The following is a 7,328-nucleotide window of genomic DNA, read 5'->3' on the forward strand; positions in this document are numbered from 1 at the left end:
AGGCTTTTGTTCAAGCCAGATATGAACTCCCTCCTGTGGAGTGGGCCTTAAATCCAATCAGAAAGCTATTAGTCTTACCCATAACAGCCTCACTACTACTGAATGAGGGGAACATTCCTCTCATTTCTGTCTGGAATGTCAGTGTGTTAGCAATCAGGGTCCATAGGTAAGCAGGAATGTGGGTGGCAGTTCTTTACCAGCAACCTTCATGGTATCCTCTGACACTATGATACAGTCCAGCAAGGTGGGAGCGTCTAGTTCTGTTCTAGCTTAATTTAAGCATGTCCTATATGGTGAAGGTCAGGTCAAAGCACCGTCTTCAGCAAGCACAGTCTTACTTTCTAGTTCTGGCATACAACCAACAAGTATAGCAATAGAATTTATGGTTTGTGGGGGCTCTAGGGTTTCCATAGCCATCAACTCTCAGGTAGGCAGCCCATCCATGCATTGGGATTTTCATTTAGTTATCATGAGCCTTCTGGGAGTATCATTGTTCACACAAGTAGGCTCCCTTTTGTACCTTTTCCTTTCAACTATCCCCCCAGGTAGGATTCTAAAGTAGGCAGAAGTACCATTGTACCTGGGCGTCTCTCTAATGGCTTGTCAAATCTGCAAAACACTCGAAGCTGAGCATTGTGTTATCCATGTAACAAAACTTTTATCAGAGACTGAACAGTACAAGGCAATGTCCTGAAGCACCATCCCATAACAAATGGTGGGATTACAAAGATGATACAATTGAAGGACTCAAAAAGTCTGTTTCATCTGTTCTATGCAAGTGTCAGGTGATCCCAGACGTTCACAATTAAGAAGATACTAAAGTTGAAAATAAGCAATATCAAACACAGCATGGAATGAATTCATCTGTTTGTATCAATTCCTCCACAGTTCATGGTGGGTACAGAACATGGAGAAAATCTGCTAGCTTAATTAGCTTAGACAATTCTCAGTCGTTTTCTTTGAGTTGTTATGTTCTCGTATCTTGGAGCTCCTCCATGGTGTCTTCATACATTTCTCCATCCATGACCAACTCGCTGGATCTGAGTTAATGAGAATAGACCTACTTGGGACCAATGTGACACATGGCCTTGCTCTTGCCTGATACACCTGCTAGATCCCTAGGTCTGGAGAGTGCAGGGTTGTCACTGTAGCTGTTGCTATAGCTTGAGCTTCACCATTCAACAAATTTGATTGAGAGTCTATAGCATGAACTTTTTCTAAAAAGAAATATACTTAGTCTTCAGGAATATTCACCTACCTACCCCTAGCTTGATCATCTTCACCTGAATTCTTTTATCACAGATGCCCTCTGCCAACCATTCCTCATGCTTTAAAGCCTTCCAGAAGCCCTTTAGCACAAAATTTGGATTTTCAGCAATGTTTTTCTTAGGAACTCTGGCTAACATAAAGCATTCCAGGTTTCTCTCTAAGTAACTCAGACAGACCTCTTCCTCTGCTTTACCATACTCTTAGTTCCTCAGTGGCCGGGGGGTGGGGGTGGGGTGGGGGGAGCTTTCTCACTTTACAGATACTGTTTCCTTGATGGTCACTCTGATCTGCAAAAGCCCTTTCTACTATATAAAGTTCTTACCCCCACCAAACTGTTCATCANGGTTCTTAAAGTTCTTTACTGGCCTGGATATTTGCTGGCTCAAACTTTGCTTAGCTCCTCACGTGAGTGTTCTTTTATCTGTCCTCGTGAACTGGGGTTCAAATATAGTGTCTCTTATTCTGANTTCCTCAGTTTCTCCTGTTCCTGCTTCGTTGGTCTTCCAGCCCCTGCCATTTATGGGGACTTCAGATGGAGTTAGCCACGTGTTACTATTGGCTGTGATATGCCAATCTATTAGGCATTTACTTCNCTCAGACGGTCTCGGGTCATGCATTCTGTCCCTTAATGAAGGATGGGAAGTTGCATTTCTGTTTTCCTCCTTTCACTGCTGTCAGACTGATTCCATTTGATTTCTTTCTTGTCCCAAAGCCCCATGAGCTAGATTGCACCAGGCTCTTTTATTCCTAGTTTAAAAGCTTTCCCTAATTCCTGAAGTTTAAGTGCTGAATATTTCCTGATAACCCTAGGTTCTTGTAAGAGGCCAATGGTGAGGCCCTTCCTGCTTTTTTTATTACAGATTTTTCTCTCCTTTCCCACTAAAGTTTGGACTTGAAGGGCATATTCTATTTCTCTTATCACCTTTATCTCATCTGTTCTTTTCCTCATTTTGTTGGCCAAACCAGAGGCTTAGATGGGAAGGATGTTAGCCACATCTCCCTTTTCCTATTTCAGTAGATTCTTTATACAAATGACCCTCATGATCATATCTGGTGAATGTGATATGGTGTTTCTTATACTAAATAAGTTTTCCTAGAGGTGTNCAGTTCCACACACAGTATGAAGTTTTTCCACTAACACTCTGAATCTTATAGTTGCCCTATATATATTTTGGTTACTCCACAACTTCCATTTGAATTGACGGAGAACCCAAAAGTTAAATGGCAGAATTTCTTCAGAATTCTCCTTATCTGGGTCACATCTACAAAATGGTATAGGACCTAACTAATCAGTTATGTATATTGGAAGACACAAAGAGTCCCAAAATCATGTAAGTACTGGGAAACGTGAATGTGCCTTCATCAAGGAAACTCCAGCCATTTCCTCAGAAGAAATCCCGAGAGAAGATCTACAAAATAGCATTAGAAATATTTTTAGGGCTGGTGAGATGGCTCAGTGGGTAAGAGCACCCGACTGCTCTTCCAAAGGTCCAGAGTTCAAATCCCAGCAACCACATGGTGGCTCACAACCATCCGTAACGAGATCTGGCGCCCTCTTCTGGAGTGTCTGAAGACAGCTACAGTGTACTTACATATAATAAATAAATAAATCTTAAAATATTTTTAATCGCGTACCAAATCCAAGAATAAAAGCTTCTTTAAAGCAATAAAAATATGGTCATGGGTCAGATGCAGCAGGTTAGGTAGTGTGGTCGCGGTGGTGGAATTTGCTGAGCACTTCCTAGACCTCAGTAGGCATATTGGTGGCTTTCCCCAAGGTTGCCAAGACTGGGCAGCGAGAACACAGAGAACGAAGCCAGCCTGGCTTTTGAAAACACCTGGGTTTTCTGGAGAAAAAGAAAGATTACAAACTTCGAGCAAATGACCATCATAAAAAACAAGATTTCTTCACAATTCTCTGGAAGCAGGCTCTTGAAAAAAATTCAGAAGAATTCTACATTAAAGTGACTCCGTCCCAAATCCAGGATGGAGTTCGTATTTTCAAAGAGAGCAAGGAAGAAGTAACAGCAGAGCAGCTAAAGCTGATGAGAACTCAGGACATCAAGTACATAGAGATGAAAAGGATTGCAGAAGCAAAGAAAATTGAAAGACTGAAATCAGAGCGCCATCTGCTGGATTTCCAGGGGGAAGCAGCAGAATAAGCATCCCCTCCCCCTCCCCCTCCCTTTGCCCCTCCCCCTCCCCTCCTTCCCCTCTTCCTCCTCCTTCGATATTTTCTTTATTTACATTTCAAGTGTTATTCCCTTTCCTAGTTTCCCCTCCGAAAATCCCCTATCCCCTCCCCCCTCCCCCAGCTCCCCAACCCAACCCACCCACTCCAGCTTCCTGGCCCTGGTATTACCCTATACTGGAGCATAGCANGTGTTCTTTTTTGACACGGAAAAGGAAGTTGAAGAGTTTGATGTTTCGACTAACTTGCAAACGGCCCCAGAACTAGTTGACAGGGTCTATAATACACCCAGGATAGAGACCTTGTAGAAGGAGAGTGAAAGCAGTCACTCATCAGACTGGACTCAAGCAGATAGCCAAAGAGAGACAAAAGCAGTATGNCTGCTTGACACAGCACACTGAGCAGGAGAAGGAGCTGTTCATTGTTCCATAGAAAATCCAAACACGCAAATACCTTATGGATAAAACTAAGCAGGTCGGGCTGGTGAAATGGCTCAGTGGTTAAGAGCACTGACTACTCTTCCAAAGGTCCTGAGTTCAAATCCCAGCAACCACATGGTGGCTCACAACCAACTGTAATGAGATCTGACGCCCTCTTCTGGTGAGTCTGAAATCAGCTACAATGTACTTACATATAATAAATAAATTAAAAAAAAAAAAAAAAAAACTAAGCAGGTTAGGTGAAGAAAGAAACAGTGAACTCCCAGCTATTTACAGGTTCCAGACTCTCTGAAAACATTGATCTTTTAAAAATAAGCCTCAGCATTCTGTATGGAAAAGAATTCTTTTCCTTTTACCCCTTTCTTTTATAATAACTTCAGATTTTACTAGTTCAAACTGCTTGGTCTTCTTGTTTTGTAATCATGACTTACTGTCTTGATATCATCCTATGAGAATAGTAAACCCCCTTTCTACGAAAATAGTAAAGGCTCGCTCTCTCTCTCATATATATGTATATGTATATGCTCTCTCTCTCATGTATATGTATATATATGTGTGTGTATAAATAAATAAATAAAATGGAACTTTGTTTGTTTGTTTTTGGAGACAGGGTTTCTCTGTGTAGCCCTGGCTGTTCTGGAGCTCATTCTGTAGATCAGGCTGGCCTCAAACTCAAAGCAATCCACCTGCCTCTGCCTCCCTAGTTCTGGGATAAAAAGTTTGCACCACCATTACCCTGTGAAAATTTAACTTGTTTTGTTTTGCTTTGCTTTGTTTTGAGACAGGGTCTCTCTGTGTAGCCTTGGTTGTCCTGGAACTTGTTCTGTATGCCTGGCTGGCCTCGAACTCATGGAGATCCACTTGCCTCTTCCTCTCAATTGCTGGGATTAAAGGCCTGTCCCACCACCACCCAGCTGAAAATGTAACTTTTAAAGATAAAAAAAAGTTATACGTAAGAGAACTCAAGGCTCATTCTAGATTCCCTCCAGTGGCTTCCCAGAAGACAGGTAACTAGTGAGCAAGAGTGGACACTGATAACCTCATCAATTTACAAATGACACCACATCAGAGTCCCTTCCGCCTGGATGGGAAGGAGTCCTTCTAACCACTTGTTCTGCAAACCTTCAAGAGCTAAATCTTAGATTTATATTTCTCAACTCAAACTTTTACCCACTTCTGAGGACACACTCAAATGGACTCCAGGAGAGCTGAGTGAATCTCATCTTCTATCACAGTGGTGAGTGAACGAACACCATACAAACAGAACTCAAACCATCCTCACAATATTTATACCTCTCTTCCCATACCTCTAAAACCCTTTTAGATTTATATATATTTTTTAAATTGTCTAAGTTACCTGGAGTTTTCCTTCATGTGTTTCCTAAATGATAAGAAATAATGCAGGGCTGGTAGGCTAGCTGGGTAGCTAAAGGTGCTCACTGCATCCGAGGCCACAGAAAAATGAAACGGGAGAACTGATTTCATAGAGTTGTCCTCTGATCACTACACGTACACCGTGGCACTTGCACCCCACCACACAAGTCACCCTGTCTTGCACACATCATATATATATATATATATATATATATATATATATATATACACACCCATTAAGTTTAAATAACTAATCTTAATTTTAGTGAAACTACATATGAGGAAGATATTATCTCTCACCGTGCTTTTGTTGTAGTTACTTGCTTATCTACATGTTTTTCCTTACACTAACTCTCCAACCTTAAATTATGAAAAAAAAAATAGGGCTGGAGAGATGGCTCTGCTGTTACGAGCATTTGTTGCTCCTGCAGAGTACCTAGGCCCAATTCCCAGCATCCACATGGCAGTTGACAACTATAACTCTACTTACAGGGGCCCTGGTGCCCCTTTGTGACCTCCCCACACAACAGAAAATACAAGTAAATATTTTAAAAATATTACTCAAAGGGGATAAAGAGATGGCTCAATGGTTAAGATCACTGACTGCTCTTCCAGAGGTCCTGAGTTCAATTCCCAGCAACCACATGGTGGCTCACAACCATCTGTAATAGGATCTGGTGCCCTCTTCTGGTGTGTCTGAAGAGAGTGATGTTTGCAGTTACACAGAATAAATAAATAAATAAATAAATAAATAGAAAAAATATATAATTTTTAAAGTTATTCAAAACTGTCAACACTTTCATAAAATAATTCTCTTATTTTCAGTATAACATTCAGTTTTTAAATTGACAAGGGTGCTGGGCGTGGTGGTGCACGCCTTTAATCTCAGCATTTGGGAGGCAGAGGCAGGCAGATTTTGAGTTCGAGGCCAGCCTGGTCTACAAAGTGAGTTCCAGGACAGCCAAGGCTACACAGAGAAACCCTATCTCGAAAAAAAAAAAAAAATTGACAAGGCTTCCAAGTGGAACTCCATTTGGGAAGGTAACTATATTTGAAATGCAAATTCTTAGACCCCCTAACCGATAAAACTTCTTCCTACTGATAAAGAAGAAAAAAGTAACTGAGTCCAACCTAGGGTTACTATGTTGCTCTTAATGTTAAATATGATAAGGTACAGCTGGTCACAACCATCCATAGCTTCAGTGTTTATGAGTTGGAGGCAGGGGGATCAAGAGTGCAAGAGAAGTCTCTGGATAGCAAGTGTGAAGCCTGCCTGGACTCCAGGAGATCTTTTCTCAAAAACCAGATAAGGGCTAGAGAGATGGCTTAATGGTTATGAACACTGGCTGCTCTTTGAGAAGACCTGGGTTCCAACCCCTCCACACACATGGCAACTCACAACCTATCTGTAGCTCCAGTCTCAGGGGATCTAACACCCTCTTTTGGACTTCGTGGAAGTCTGCATGTAATGACACACAAACATACATGTAGCCCAAACACCTATCTACATAGAATAAAATGTAAATGATAAACCAAACAATAAAAAAAAATTGCCAGCAAAATGGCTGGGTGGATTAGGACACAGACTTAAGGTTCACTCGTGCTTATTAGATATCAAGGGAAAGCAGAACTCACTGTTTTGCTTTCAGTGTTGTGTAGAGAATTATTAAAAGACTAAATACTACCTTTACATAGTAGGTACCACTACTGCTGAATAAAACTGAATAGTATTTCCATACATATGACTTGTTTTTCATATATTTATTTAGTAAAACATTCGTGCCACATTGAGGAGGACAAAGTTATATATATATGATATAATCCGCACACCTAAAGTCCTGACATAGGCTGTGACAAAAGATTGGGCACAAATAGTTCTTCCTCTACCATCAGTCAGCTGACACAGGGGTGAGTCTTGTGGAAAGGGGTTTGGGGTAGAAATCCAGTCGGTTACTAGAACTAGGTACATGCTAACTTGCTTTTTTTTTTTTTTTTTTTTTTTTTGGTTTTTCGAGACAGGGTTTCTCTGTATAGCCCTGGCTGTCCTGGAACTC

At 41.2% G+C, this 7,328-nt stretch overlaps 1 pseudogene; it reads left to right on the forward strand.

The window, feature by feature from the left end:
- Nucleotides 1-2,564: 2,564 nt before the first annotated feature.
- LOC110307038 lies at nt 2,565-4,192 on the forward strand (annotated as a pseudogene).
- Nucleotides 4,193-7,328: the final 3,136 nt, after the last annotated feature.

The sequence above is a fragment of the Mus caroli genome, chromosome 2, assembly GCF_900094665.2.
Source record: "Mus caroli chromosome 2, CAROLI_EIJ_v1.1, whole genome shotgun sequence".
In the NCBI taxonomy this organism is placed as follows: Eukaryota; Metazoa; Chordata; class Mammalia; order Rodentia; family Muridae; genus Mus; species Mus caroli.